The sequence below is a fragment of the Echinops telfairi genome, unplaced genomic scaffold, assembly GCF_000313985.2.
Source record: "Echinops telfairi isolate 266 unplaced genomic scaffold, ASM31398v2 ScPeMD7_7468;HRSCAF=8506_2, whole genome shotgun sequence".
In the NCBI taxonomy this organism is placed as follows: Eukaryota; Metazoa; Chordata; class Mammalia; order Afrosoricida; family Tenrecidae; genus Echinops; species Echinops telfairi.
Window position 1 is genome coordinate 2,406,783 of NW_022111371.1, and position 16,666 is coordinate 2,423,448.

Below are 16,666 nucleotides of genomic sequence, written 5' to 3' on the forward strand. Positions count from 1 at the left end.
GTCATCTGCTCCTGTGTGCTCTGGTCAGGTATATCCTTCTCCCGAAGCTGCAGATTCAGTGCCATCCTTTGAAATAAATTCTTTTTGGGGGAGGAGCAGGCAAATTTTGAAAAATAAAATAAAGTGTTGAAAAGCAAGGACTTTACTTTGGACTCTAAGGTGTATCTAAACCAAGTCATTGAATTCTCAATCACCTCATATACATATGAAAAATGAACATTAAATACAAATGACCAGAGGAAAAATCAATGTAGTTGATTTAAGGTACTGATGACGAATATTGAAAGTATCATGGACAGCCTAAAATACAAACAAATCTGTCTTGGAAGAAGTACAGCCATAATGCTCATAAGAGGCAAGGCTGGTGAGATTTTGTCTCATGTATTTAGAGATGTTATCAGGAGAGACCATTCCCTGGAATGGCTTGCTCATGTGGAGGGGCATCAGAAAAGAGGAAGGCCCCAAAGAGGTACACTGACACTGTGGCTGCAACCATGAGTTCAGGCACAGAAACAATTGTGAGAATGACCCAGGGCCTGGCAGTGTTTCATTCTGCTATAGAGACACTGTGAGTTGGAACTGACTGTAAAATCCCTAACAACAACAACAACTAGTGCCAAAGAGGAAGAAATCAGTTTTTGCCAATTACTGCAATCTGAAATTGATCAAATATGCCATCAAAATGCATAGATAATTACCAGGGCTTGCTATGTGGAAATCAGAAACAAAGAACATACATCAATAATTGGAAAATGTGGTGTGGTGATTGTGGTAGTTACATAATCTGGTGTCAACTTGAGACTATTAAGAGTGAAGAGGTGGAGTCTAGCCTGTCAATCAGGTTGCAGCTTGATGACCTCATTTGGAGGTGCAATGGAGAATAATAGTGCACTGGAGGTCAGATACAGCTCTGCTTGTCTCCCCATGTGACATTCCTCTTGACAAGCCACACGGAGCTACACTGATGGAGCCAGAGCCCTGGAATTTGAGAAGCCACATGGAAACCCACAACAGTGCTGAGCTGCTTCCACCGCCACTGAATCCAAAGGACTTTCCACCCACTGGCCTGTGATCTTCCTGCATTCAGCATCATTGCATGTGTTGTGGCTGAAGAGGAATTTATAGATTGGTATCAGACATACGGGCTAATATTGGACTTATGGAGTTGATCTGGACTGAGCTGGGATGTTTTCTTAATATATCACTACTCTTTGATATAAAGCTCTTTCTTATATACGTGTGAGTGTCTATGAATTTGTTACTCTTGTCTACCGGGACTAACACAGTGATAGAGACAACATTCTATCTCCTATTAGAATTTTATACTAACAATGATTTCTATTCATTACACATGCCTTTTATTCAACAACGTAAATAGCAACTAGGCACTTAGATATGGATGGAATACATGGGGATAAAATAGACTGTATCTTTGGATAATGGAGACATTTAATATTCCCAATTCAAACAATGTCGGAGCTTGACAGCATCAATTTTTCTTCTGCTCTACAAGTCCAAGATGAAGGTAAAGAAAATGAAAACTGGTAGACAGAAGCCGAAGTACAACCTAGGGTATATTCCTGCTGAATTTAGAAACAATTTCCAAAATATATTGCCACATTGAACACTGAAAACAATCTAGGACATTGTACATAAAGAAACATGATAATTCATTAAAATAATAAAGATGGAGTTGGAAGACATTCTAAAACTTGTTTTAAAGGTGAAGAAGCTAAAATAAAAGGAAGAAATTGTGAAGTAAAATAACTGGCTGGAAGATTTCATAAGACAGCTCAAGAAGACAAAGTGCTATAAGGACCTGTGCATGTAATTAAAGTTAGAAAACTGAAAACACTAAGCATTCTTCAATATTAAAGAACTGAAGACAAAACCAAGGCTCCAGTTGTAAGATTGATGGATTCTATGGACAAAATATTGAGTGACATGGAAATCTTCAGGAGAAAATACACTGTACAGAGAATCATTGGTCCACATTTGACTACTGCAGAAGGTAGCATATGAGCTATTAGGAGCTGCACTGAAGGAAATGATGAAAAAACAAAGTTCATTCCTGACTCTCACCTTGCCCAGATTTCCTCTAATATGTTTTCCATATGGTTCTCAGAATATTTTATTTCCCACAAACACAGCTCCACCAGTGCATTTCTCCATCTTCTTCAGAAGAACTAAGAAGAATTCAGTGCATTTGAATTGTAGTGCTGGAAAAGAATATTGAAACTACTATGGACTACTAAAATGACAAACCAATCTGTTTTGGAAGAAGTAAGGCTAGACTGCTCCTTGGAAGCAAGGATGGGGTGACTTCCTCGTACTTTGGACATGTTGTCAGAAGAGACCAGTCTCTGGGGAAGGACATCATCCCTCATAAAGCAAAAAAGAAGAAGGTCATCGATGAGATTGAGTGACCCCATGACTGCAACAAATGGCTCCAGCCTCGGGAATGCTTGTAAGGAAGGGGCCGGACCATCCAGTGTTTCCTCCTGTTGTGCTTAGGGATGCTAGGCGTCATACCCAACTTGATGGCACCTAACAACAACAACATCTTCTTTGCCTATATATTCCATTCCTCCCTCTTACTCTTGCAACAAAGTCTAAGATTACTTAGCATGCTGATCAAGGAGGCACTATTGGTTGTCTCTCCAGCCTCCTCTATCACTTCCCACATTGTTTATATACCTAAGTTTTGATTCTTTGATAGCATTCCAGTTTGAAGAACCCCTGCTCTGCTTTTTTTCTTTTCTCTTTTTATTTTTGATCCTATGAATTCATTTTTTCTCTCTGCCCAGAATCCTTTTCCTATGAAACAAGCACCTTCTTTATTTCATCCTTCTGTTAACTCCTGCTCTTCTTTCCAATATCAGCTTTCAATCACCTCTGCTAATTGTCCTCCTCCCCTTGCTTTTGATTCTCAAATCTGTATGGTAGTTCTTCTCTGTGCACCTGTAAATGGCACGTTGTCCTTATCGCTCCACTCACCACCTCTACTGATGAACTGAACTTAGTAGTCCATTAAGTCAAGATAATTGAAACATAGGGTGCAGAGGCCATATTTGGGAGCAGGATGTTTGCACAGAGGGAATAAAGTGTCTCAGTGAAGCAGAGAAACCCATTTTCCAGCCGATTTTCCAAGTTTAAATGAAAACATTAAGACCCCCCACAAGCAAATCCTCTTAGAAACTTATTTTCAGAAATTAATTATATCTGAGTTCAATATATATTTTAAGATGCATGTGACTTTTCATCACATCTTATCTTAAAGTATGGCAGGTTAAATCCTTTCAGATTGCTAAAGTCATAATATCAGACTTTTTTAATTAATAAGGAATGTATTAGGATGTCAAAGATTGTGTGCATAGATGTTTCTTCCACAGATAAGGCTATCAACTCAAAAATTAAAGTACTTTTTTTCTAGAAATATGGAGTTTAAACAGAGATAAATAGGTATATGTAAACAGCTATCTGGGCATGTTGTCAGAAGCATATATATGGGTTGATGTTGTTGTTTTTATGTGTTACTGAGGGAGTTATGACTCATAGTAACCCTGTGTACAGCAGATGCAAACACGGCCCTATCCTAAGCCATTCTCCCAATGACTTTATGTTTAAGTCCTTTTTTTAACTCACTGACCAGCTACATGTGTGGTGTGATAGCTCACAAGTAAGTTTAGTGACTTATGTACACATGTGCACATGTCTACACAGATACACTGATATGTATGTGTGTGTGTCAGTCTGGGTAGACTAGAAAAACAAATTCATAGACACATATATGTGTACAGGAAAGAGCTTTATATACAAGAGCAGTTGAATATTGAGAAAATATCTCAGCCCAGTCCAGATCAAGTCTGTAAGTCCCACACTAGCCCATATGTCTGATACCAATCCATAAAGTCCTCTTCAGGCTCATGAAACACATGCAATGATGTCGAGTACAAGAAGACCACAGGCCAGTGGGTAGGAATCTTGTGGATCCAAGAGCATAATAAGCATCTCAGTGCTGGGAGGGGTCTCACCGTAGCTTCTCTGGCTCCAGAGGTCTGGCTCCATCAGCCTCTCTATGTGTCTTCTCCACAGGATGTCTCACAGGGAGTGAGCACAGAGAGAGCATGTCTCTCGCTTCCAAGGAGGAAATTCAGGAGATGATCTCAGACTCCTCAGGAGAAGGCCATGCCCACATAGAGGCCTCATTGGCTATATCCCATTTGACAGGCTAGACTCCACCCCTACACTCTTATTCCTCAAATTGACACCAGATTATGTAACTGCCACATGTGTTTGCTTATAAAATTCGATTAGTTGACTATCAAGGTTGCAGCCCAGACTGACCAACTGCTTCTCATTTTAAAGTAAACCTTGGAATTGTTGCATAAATCTAGGATTTTTTTTTAACTGAGATTAAATAAAAACCATCTCATTGCCATCAAGTCAATTCCATCTCATAGTAACCACATAGTATCAATTAAACTGCCTCGGCGAGTTTCCAAGCCTGTAAATCTTTACAGGAGTAGAGAGCCTACTCGCTCTCCTTGGGGTTCAAATAGGTGAACTATGTCCTTTCATTTCTTGATTGCTACTTCCATGAGCATTGTCGGTGGATCCAAGTAAAATAAAATCCTCAAATTATAAGTATTTTCTCCTTTGATCAGGATGCTATCTATTATAAGGATGTTTGGTTTCTTCAGAGAGTGTTATATCAAGTTATAAGGATGTTTGGTTTCTTCAGAGAGTGTTATAATCCATACTGATGGCTGTATTCTCTGATCTTCTGTGCTTCATGTCCTCTTGGCTTTGAGCAAGTGGTCATATCAACTGCATTTTTCTCCATTCAGTCAAACTTCTTGGATTATTTGTTCAGCAAAAAGATTGAATAAATATGGTTAAAGGATACAACCCAAACACACAACTTTTGGATATAACAATGTAGTATTTCTTTGTTTTAATGAAAATAAAAACTGCCCTTTTTAACAGTGCACAGTTCTGCATTAATTTAATTATATATTCAGAAATTCCCATACTTTTCAGTGTTCAAAGGCCTTTTCATAATTAATAAAAAGCCAATAAACAACTTAGTGGTATTCTCTGCTTTCAACTGAGATCCACCCAATATCCCCAGTGATATCTCTCTGCATGTCCTCTGAATCTGGATTGAAGTTCCAAAAACTCCATGCCAGTGTACTGAAGTTTCAAATTTTGAATGATCTTCAGCAAAATCTTACTTGTGTGATATTAATGTTATTGTTTGATAAATTCCACATTCACTTGTGTCACTTTTCTTTGAAAGGAACACAAAGGTGGATCACTTCCAGTCCACTCAGGTTGCTGTCTTCCAAATTGCTCAGGTTGATAAGTGCTCCCCAAACCACATCAGCTTATTGAAACATGTCCACTTGTCTTCCATCAATTTCTGGATCCTTGATTTTACTAATGCCTTCTCCACAACTTGGACTTCTTTCTGCAATACAAATATTTCTTGCTCATTTGCTATCTTTTTGATGATTGTGGACCATTTATTTTTGGTACAGTGTCTGTGAACTCATTTCAAGTTATTTTCCTACAACATTCAAAATGTTGTCATGTTAATGACTGTCATTTTAATGGATTTTTGTTTTGTGCATGTGTGAAGTTCTTGATGTCATGTCACAACTACTCTGGTCTGTTGTCATTTATATCGAATGCATCAAATCTACAACTAGTCTGGTATACTGTCATTTGTATCTAATTCAGCAAAACTGTTATTGAGAACAACTCTAAATTCAGATGAAAGGGGCTCTATATCCTAATTTGGTTCTTGTGTACTTATTTTTAAATTTTTGAGCTTTCATCTAAAGTTACACAATAAGGATTGATAGTGTGTCTCAAAGAAAACAACTGGCCTTCTATTAGCTGATAATATTTTGCTTCTCCATAGTCTTTTCCTATCAATGTAGTCAGTTCCAGTTCTCTATGAAGCCAACATATGTAGCTGTCATTTATGTTGTTGAAAAAATGTATTTTCTAGGATGAAGATAGTGATTTCTGTGCAAAACAAAATCCTTTTATGTCCAGGTTTGTTTCACTCACCAAGGCTGTGTGTTCCAAAAACTGATTCATCATTCAACTATCAGTTGGCCATACTGTGGTGGCTTAAGCGATGCGATGATATTGAACGCCATGCATCCTGTATTTCTAACAGCGAAAGAGACACCCATTGTAATAAAGGTTTCAGTGCAACTTCCAGACTGAAAACTAATTAGCAAGAGGAAATATGTGATCCCCTTATGAGGCATTAGCCACTAAAAAATCTTCATAAGAGTGTAGAACATTGTCATATATAATGATCAAATATGAGCCCCTCAAGTTTGGAGGCACTCAAAATATGACTTGGGGTTAGTTGTATCCTAAAAGTGGAGTTATGATTTGAATAGAGCCAATTCCATGATGTAGGATAATGATGCAAGAAGAAACTTCAATACATTAATAATTAAAACATTGAATGTATGAAGTAAAATTCTAGGAAAATTTAAAAAAATGAATTAGAATGTCTAAAGTTGGATATCTTAGGTATCATTAAACTAAGATGGCCGGGACTTGGCCAATTTAAAGTGAGCATTCATCTGGTTTATAATTTGGGAATAACAAATTTAAGAGGAATGGTGCTATATTCATTATCAAGAAATTTTTTATCTTCTTTTGTATATCTTGATATACATGCTGTATATAATAGGATAACATCTATACACATACAAGAAAGACTAGTTAATATAACTTGTCACCAATAGAAGCAGGTAACTTTAGATTAGAAATTTCACAGAAATCTCAAAATTGATTATGTTCATTGGATGTTGTTGTTTGGTTCTGTCAAGTCAGTTCCAACTCATGGCAACCCTATGTACAACAGAACACAAGCATGCTATACCTTCTCCACCATTGTCCCTATGTTGCAGCCACTGTATCAATCTATCTCAGTGAGGGCCTTCCTTACTTTTCACTGTCCCTCTACTTTAGGAAGCACGATAACCTTCTCTAGGGACTGCTGTCTCCTGATAACATGCCCAAAGAATGCAATAGAGTCTCACCATCCCTCTGGCTGAACTTCCAAGAAAGATTAGTCGTACACACACACATGTATAGTATATTCGTATATGTCTCTGTGTGTCTGTGTATGTGTGTATATATGCATACACACACACATATATATGATAATTGATTTCAAGAAATGGGTACTATAGTTAAAGAAGCAGGCAAGTCCAAGTTCAAGCAGTTTCCAAGTCAATGAGTCATATGTTATGCTGGAGGCTTCTCCTTACTTACATAGCTGCAGGGACTGTTGAACCCAAGAAGGACATGGAGACTACAAACTGGTGGTTTCAGAGCCTAATAAATTCAAGATCAGCAGCTTTGCCTTGTGACTTCAGAGGTAAGTCAATCCAAGCTCATTAGGTCTGATGAGAGGCCCAAGATTGGCAGGAGATATAGTAGGTCACTAAAACCACTAGAACCAGAGATCTATGCACCAGATTCGAGATCCACACCCAGCAAAAAGCAAGCAAAAATTTCCACAGAGTTCACTTAAGATTTTAAGCTAACCCGCCCCCCCCCAAGAAATCATCCTTTAACTTAATGCATCAGTGCTGTGATTTAAGTAAAAGTGTTCCTTTACTGCATAAGGTATTTACAACAGATTTGCTGTGATTATACTGTGATAGATCAGAACATAAGTGAGTGGTTACTCATTATTAACTGCCAAACACCTGAAAATCCATCTCCCAGACCATTTGACCAAAAAACACAATTATCACAGGGTCCAAGTCAACAAATGTTAACTATTCTTGCTTGTGTTAGTCTGGATTCACTAGAGAAGCAAATCCAGGGAGACACTCATATGCATGTAAGAAAGAGTTTTATATAAAGAGTCATTGTATATGAAGAAAACATCCCAGCCCCATCCAGTTCAAGTCCACAGTCTGATATTAGCCTATATGTCTGATACCAGTCTATAAATTCCTCGTCAGACTGAGGCAACACATGTAACAACACTGAATGCAGGAAGATCACAGGCCAGTGGGTAAAAAGTCTTGTGGAACCAGTGGCTGTGGAAGCATCTCAGTGCTGGCAGGGATCTCTATGTGGCTCCTTCAGCTCCAAGGTTCTAGCTCCATCAGTATAACTCCATGTGTCTTGTCAGCAGGAAGACGGAGTAGAGAGTGTGTCCCACCTCCAGGGAGGAACATAGGAGTTCCCAGAATCCTCAAGAGAAGTGCAAGGCCACACAGAGGCCTCACTGGCTATGGTAGGGTTATCTCTAATTAGTCAACAGTGAGAACAGTTGTAATTTCAGTAACATGTTCTGGTTAAGTACAAGCACCAACAACAATCTTGCAAACTATATGTATTTGCTTAGCCTCGTTGTCTTGAATTGTCAATCACTTTTTGTTTTTCTGTTATTGATGATGAGGGGTATGAAAGAGTTTAAGAGATATGTTTAAAAGATATACCTATAAAGAGTTTAAGAGATATACCTCTACCTATATGTATAGGTATAGATGTAGATATATAGACACTGATATGACAGGAATTCAAAACACCAATTTTAGTGAGTTTAGTTGTTTTAATTTTCAACCATGTTTATAGGAAAACAAATGCTGTTTTAAGGAATAATTATGTACTATTATATTACCAAAATTATATCTCACAGGTTCTCACTGCCCAAAAGATGCAAGTGAAAACATAATAGTAATCTATGCCCTCTTTAAACAAAATGTAATGAACTTTCCAATATGGTATTAATACAATTTTAGCAGTGTTTTCCTAAATAATCAATGCACACTGCTTACTTCAGCAGCACATACACTAAATATTCATCAGACAAAGCAAAGTGTACTTTCTCAATTTCAATTCCACCGAGACAGTTTTACTTTCCATTTCAGTGGGCGTTTTAGTGAGGGCATTCATTCTTCAAGAAAGTCTGTGACAATCTTCACAAAAATGTGTTTGGATTTCCAACAAACTACACATGGCATCATTTTAAACGTATGGTTATTGAGCCACATTGTAAGATGTAGTACTCCTTTTGCTAATGTGATTGGTTATTTGTATCTCAGTGAAAAAAGAAGTATCAGAAGGCACTATGGTGCCTTGGTGATATAAACCAGAGTAGAAAGTTCCTCCCATGATAGAAACATGCAAAAGCAGTAACTTATTCAATGTATGTATATTGTGTCAATAACATAGAGAAGGTACATATGGGCCTCACCAAAATAACATAATGGAAGAAAATAGACTATATATGGGGAAAGAGAGTAAGGAGAAGGTCCATATGATCAGTCAGAAAGACTGACTGCAGACCAGAGCATGAATTCATCATATATCAGTTGAAGTTTAAATTTAAGGAAATGAAAGGCCAGTGGGGCCAAAATATGAACTTGAATATATGCCACTTGAATTTAGAGATCATATGAAAAATAGATTTGGAACATTGAACACTAATGACTTCAGGCCATATGAGTTGTGCGACATGCATAAAGATCCAAAAGACCATTCAAAATAAAGGAAGGAACAAAACATATATCAGAAAACTATCTGAAAATTGCTCTGAATATTAAAGTAAAAGGAAAAGTGAGATGACCAGAAAATTTCAAAGAGCAACTTTAAATACAAAGCATATAATAAAATATGTAAAGACTTGACATAGAAAAATGAATCAAATGAATCAAATGACTACACATGGGGAAAGAGACTAAGGAGAGATTTGAAGGCAAACATGGAGATATGCGTTGTGAGACAGGGATTCTATGGGTGGCCTGGAGAAGATTGAGAATTCCAGAATACTTGGTTGTAACCATGCAGACTCTATCCATAGGTCAAGAGACATTCTTTCACAAAGGTCAAAGGATTTGCAATCAGGAAATGTGTGTCATGGTGGCATCCTTTCACCACACAGATTCATCTTTATGCTGATAAAATGATCCAGCCTGGTGGATATTATGAAAAAGAACATAGTGTTAGGAGCGACGAAGGCATATTATGTTGGTGTTTTTAGGTGCCATTCAGTTGGTCTGACTCGCAGCAACTCCACGTGCAACAGAATGAAACACCCCTAACATTGTGCATGCTCACAATGGCTGACAGGTTTCAGCCCATTGTTGCAGCTGCTGTGCCAGTTCATCTGGTCACAGGTCTTCTCTTTTGCTGTCCCACTGCTCTACCAAACATGATCTACCTTTCCAAGAATTGGTCTCTCCTGATAGCAGAATCAGAAGCCATCTCCTGATGTTGAAGTCCACCCTGCATGCTTCTAAGAAGCATTCTGGTTATACTTTGTCCAAGACGTATTTACTGATTCTTTTGGAAGTCCATGGTGCTTTCAATATTCTTGCCCAGAACCTTAATTCGAATACATCAGTTCTCCTTAGGCCTTCCTTATTCAATGTCCAACTTTCGCATGCCTATGAAGTGATTGAAAATTTCATGATTTGAATCAGGCGCACCGTAGTCTTCAAAGTAACACCCTACCTTTCCAACTCTTGAAAGAAGTCTTGTGCAGCAGATTTAATCAATGTAATGCTTTGATTATTTGACTACTGCTTTCATGAGCATTTATTGTGGACCCAATCAAGATGAAATCCTTAACAAGTTGATTTATTTCTCCATTTATCAAGATGTTACCTCTTGATCCAGTTGTGGGGATTTTGGTTTCCTTTACATTAAGTTGTAATCCCTATTGAAGGCTGCAATTCTTGAATTTGCTCAGCAGATGGTTCAAGTTACCACCTTCAGCAAGCAAAGTTGCGTCACCTCCATATAGAAGGGAGTTGACAAACTTTCCTTTAATCTTGATGCCATATTCTTCTTAATGTAATCCCACTTCTCTATTTATTTGTTCATCATACAAATTGAATAAGTACGATAAGAGAATACAATGATGACACACGCCTTTCTTTATTTTTAACCATGCATGATTCCCTTACTTTTTTTTCACACAACTATATCTTGATCCATGAACAGGTTCTGTATGTACACAATAATGTGTTTGAGAATGCACATTCTTCTCAATACTATGTATAGTTTGTTATGAATTATAGTGCTGGTGAAAAATATTGAAAATACCATTGAATGCCAGATGAACAGTATCTCTTGGAAGAAGTACAGGAGGAATTCTCCTTAGAAGCAAGGGCAGAAAGACTTCATCTTACTTACTTGGGACTAGTTTTTAGGAAAGTCCAGTCCTTGGAAAAGGATACCACACTTGATAAAGCAGAAAAGCAAATGAAAAAGAGGAAATGTCTCAAGAGATGAATTGATACAGTGGATGTAACAATGGGTTCAAATATAAAACACAATTGTCCAGATGGCACAGGGATCGATTTGCTTCCTTCTGTTGCAGGTAAGCTTGCCGTGTGTCAGAGCAGACACAGCCCCAGCAGCGACACCGCGGGGGGAATAGAGAGATAGCATCACAAGAACATAGAAGGACTATTCACGGTCACTTTACTAGACCTGAATTGGTCTACATTGAACATTTCAGTAGGTACCACATGATCGAGAAATAACTAATGGCATGATCAGATGAATCCAAGTTGCTCTGAAGGTGTTGGAAACAGTAAGGCTCAAGTCATTGACATCATTTCAATTGAACTGTTGTAACAAAGGATGCATTGTGGGAGATCATCACTAGGCCAGGAAGTTAGGAAAGCAGCTTCCTGGCCAATGCATTTGAAGAGTTGTGCCTACTTGTACCAACTCCAAATAAAGGCAATCCAAAAGAGTACAGAAATAATTTAGCAATATTATTAATATCACACATCAATAAAATTGTCCTGAAGATATTTCCAAGACAGCTACAAAAGTACAAATAAAGGAGGCGGTACGATATTCAAGCCAAATTTAGGGAAACATGTGGAAAGAGGAATGTTATTATTGATATTATATGTATCCTGGCTGCAAGCATAGAATAGGAGAGTAATGCTTACCTGTATTGCGTGAACTATGGAAAGGCACTGACCTATGTGCACCATAATAAATTTTGGGTAACATTATAAAGAATAGCTATGCCAGAATGCTTAGTTTTGCCCATGCAGAACATCTACATAGATGAAGAAAGAGTCAGTCTAACAGAACAATGAGATACTGTGTGATTTAAAATCAGTGAGTTGTTTATCAGCGTTGTGTCTTTCTGTCATGATTTTTCAATCTGCATGCCGAGTAACTATATCACTTAAGGATCTATTCTCTATGAAAAAGACTGCACCATCGGAAACAGAAAGATTTAACAATCTGTCATACATATATGACACAACCTCATTGCTGAAAGCCAACTTGAAGCAGTTGTGACGATCAAAGACCACAGCGTCCAAAGATGGCACCTGGACATAAAGAAAATGACAATCTTGACCTTTGAGCCAATAATCAGCATTACTATAAATGAAGAAAAGTTTGAAACTCTCAAAATTTCATTTCATTAGCATCCACAAACAATGTACATGGACATTTCAGGCAGAAAAACAAAGGATGTAACACCCTGGACATGTCAGCTGCAAAAATCCTCTTCAAAGTATTAAAGGGCAAAAATGTCCCTCTAAAGATTGAGATGCTTCGGCCCCAAGTCATGGTGTTCAATCACCACACATGCATTAAAAATCTGGACAATGAAAAATCAAGGACTAATGCCTTTGAATTATGGTTTTGACAAAGAAAGAGGGTGTGGCGGTTACATAAACTCCTGGGAACTTGGGTAAAGGGGTGGAGTCTAGCCTGTCAAGCAGGCCATAGCCAATAATGCCTCTGTGTGGGCATGGCCTTCTCCTGAGGATTCTGGGAACTGTTCTTCCCTGGAGGTGGGACACACTCTCTCTGTATTATCTTCCTGTTGACAAGCCACATGGAGCTATGCAGATGGCAGCCAGAGCCCTGAAGTTGGAGGAGCCATGTGGAGACCCACGCCAGCCCTGACATGCTTCCACCACCACTGGATCCACAAGACTTTACACTCACTGGCCTGTGATCTTCCTGCATTTTGCATCATTGCATGTGTTGTGTGAGTCTGAAGAGGAATTGATAGACTGGTATCAGACATAAGGGCTAATATCAGACTTATGGATTTGACCTGGACTAGGCTGGAATGTTTTAATAATATACAATTACTCTTTGATATAAAGTTCTCTCTTACATATATATGAGTGTGAATGAATTTGTCTAGTCTAAGCAGACTAACATAAATGGGGGTGGGGGGGGAATCGGTGTTCAAGGAAGGGTAATGAATGCGAGCACACCTTACTTGTAGGGATGGTAATATTTTGTCTCTGGGGTTTTTTTTGCACTGATAAATGTCCAAAGATCACCCTTCTTTGAAAGTCAGCCTCCAGTACGAGGTCATTCAGATTTACTTGTTCTATGGGCAAACTCAACAAGTCTGCTACTGAGACTCATGGTCTTAATGCTGTTCCTCTACTCTTCTCGGCATCACCATCTCAGTGAGACTCCTCTGCTCAGTCTTCTGGTTGCCTTTCTATGGCCTCTTACTGCAGGGATACTGTACTCACTTCCCTGGTGGTTCTTCTTTGTTAATGGAATTCTTCTTCTTGCTTCTGAGATGGTCCATTTTTATACTTAACAGAATGACAAAACTGACCAATCTTTTAGTTAGAGCCCTCTACATTTTCCTCAGAGACGCTGGATTATATGAAGAAGCATCAGGATTAGAGGAAGACTATTATCAACCTGAGATAATGTAGTTGGCACAACCTTGTTCCTTATGGTGAGGCATACTTAATTACTTGCTGATATAATCAAGGTTTTCAGTCTTCAGGGTTGATTGCAACTCAATGTAAGGAAGACCAAAATACTGATAGCTGAATGAACAGGTAATATCAGGGTAAACAGAGGAAGAAGTGAAGTTGCTAAGGATTTCATGTTGCTTGGATCCACAATCAATGCTCATGGACGCAGCACTGATATCAAAAGATGTATTCCATTGGGTAAATCTGCTGCAGAAGACCTCTTTAGAGTGATAAAAACCAACAATGTTATTTTGAGGACTAAGGTACATCTGACCCAAGTCATTGTATTTTCAATTGCCTCAAATGCATGTGAATGTTGGACATTGGAAGACTAAAGAAAAATGAATGAGTTTGAATTATGGTATTGGTGAAAATATATAGAATATTACATGGACAAGAGGATCAACCAATCCTTCTTGGGAGAACTCTGGCCAGAGTGCTCCTTAGAGGAGAGGAGAGCTAGGTGCTAACACCTAACACCATGCTTCTTCTTACATAGTTTGGACATATTGTCAGGAGGTATCAATCTCTGGAGAAGGATGTCATGCTTGGTGAAAATAAAAGAGTATCAAGAGCAACAAAGAGGAAGGCCCTCAAAGAGATGGACTGATACACTGGTGGCAACAGCAGATTCAGCATAGGAACAGTTGTGAGGATGGCACATGACTGGGCAGTGTTTTATTCTGCTGTGCATCAATCGGGGAGGAAGGAGTTGGAATTAACTCAATGACACCTAGCAAGAACACCTTATTTACATGGTCTCAAGCAATCCAAGGTATACAGCCTATGGGTAGAGGAGCCATGCCAAGCAATTTCACTTTACCACAATCATATATTTTAAGACAATACAAAACAAAAACGCACAAACCAAACCCATTATGGCTGAGTAGATTGCAACTTATTGTGATCCTGTAAGGCAGAGTAGAACTGCCCCCACAGGGGTTCCAAGACTGTAAATCTACGGGTACAGACTACTACGTCTTTCTTCCACAGATAGGTTTGCGGTTTCACACCCAGAGACTGTTTAGTTAGTGTCTGAACCGTTTTAGCACTGTGCCACACAAAAAACCCACAGCCATTGAGATGATTCCAATTCATACCGATCCTGATTCCAAAGACTGTACATCTTTATGGGAGTGAACAGCTTTCTTGTCTTCCCTGGAATAGCTGGTGAATTAGGACCTTTGAGCTTGTGGTTAGCAAGCTAACACCTAACACATTATTCTTCCAGGGCTTTTAAAACAGTGTCTTTAACAAATTATAGGGCAGTTGCTTGCAAGTGTTGGTGGAGCAGATTTCGATATTTATACAGTAGATTTAACTATATTTTTGGCAAGGACAATACATAGATTTAATTTGCTGAAAATAAGAAAGAATTCAATTTGTCTTTGAAGACTTAAATTTTTCTAAAATGAAACCCAGCTTGGATGATATTCCATAAGTCCTTGGACAAAGGACACTGAAGGATGAAATAGATAATATTTTTAGAATGTGTTTTTACAATATATAAGAATGCAGCCCAAGTGATTGAATCTCAGAGCAAAAATCTCTAGAGTCAGAGAGAATTACTAGAAAATTGTAATGGAGTAACGGTGGTTCTGTAGATACCTAAAATAATATAGCTCAGATACTTTTGTGAAGCAAGGATTTAATACACTAAAGGCCTACATTAACGCAGCGGGGCAAAAAATAGGCACTGTTTCTTATCAAAGAATGGAATAGCATTGCTGCTGTACTATTCACCATGCCTAAGAAGAATGTTAGATGATTAGATTATTCTTTACATACATTCCCTCCTTAATTGAGAGACCTACATGAGGTTACAGAAAATCTTTTTGTGGCTGACATAGCATCTATCATATTCATTCATTCATTGTCAAAATGAGAGGGCTAAATTGACATCAGGAAAGATAGCTGATGAAAGACTTCTGAATATTCTCAATCAATACATTTAAGAATAATACTGGGGAAAACTGATGTGAATCAGCTTTATTTGGGAACTCTGGAAACTATCCAGAGGCTTACATCATTCTGGGGAATTTTTATTCATGAATGGCAGCAACATCCAGAATAACAAAGGCGATTGTGGCACTTTAATGCGCCCTGTTTCCTTGTTCCTCTTGTGATAGCCCTGAAACCCAATCACTCACAGTCACTCTGTAAACCAGAAACCTGGCAGTGACTGAAAGGTACAAATCAGGTTTGGAGTGCCTCTATATCCCCATTCCTAGACTTGTCATTGTTTGACCTACCCGGTCCTTCCTTTAAAGGCCTGACTTGTAAGGTTGACTTTTTGACCTAACATTGAACTTGCTCATTGCCAACTGTTTTCATCTCCTGGGGCATTTGGTGAAAGCAGTCAGGAGCATTTGCTGACCACTGTGGCAGTAAAAATCAAAAGATAGGAGTCAGGGAAAAGAATAGGCTAACCAAAAAGCTGACAAATAAAAGCTAGACTATGAGATGCCTGTCAGGGGCTTTGAAAAGATGGACTTTATTCTGGGGCCTAGGAAAGGTCTAGGGTTTGTGTGGGACTGTGTGCATATCCAGGGGTGTTGATAGCATTAGGAAAGATTTCAGAAGACCTAAGGCTATACCTTTAGCTAACTTCGGGTTTCTGTGCAAGGGAACAAATAAATAAATGAAGGCTGAGATGGAGTTGTGACTTGTATGACTGATTATTAATTCATGTCCCCAAACAGATGGCGCCCTTTGGTAAAACATAGGGAAGGTTATTGATTCTGGGAGTCTAAGAATATTTCTTTCCAATCATTAGCTTATTATTTAAGCAGTCTAAAAGACACCTTTATTAAAAAGGGGTTAAGCACACACACTAAGCAAAAGAGAGATTGTTTACCAATCAACCACTCTAGAGGGGTGCGGGTGTGGGA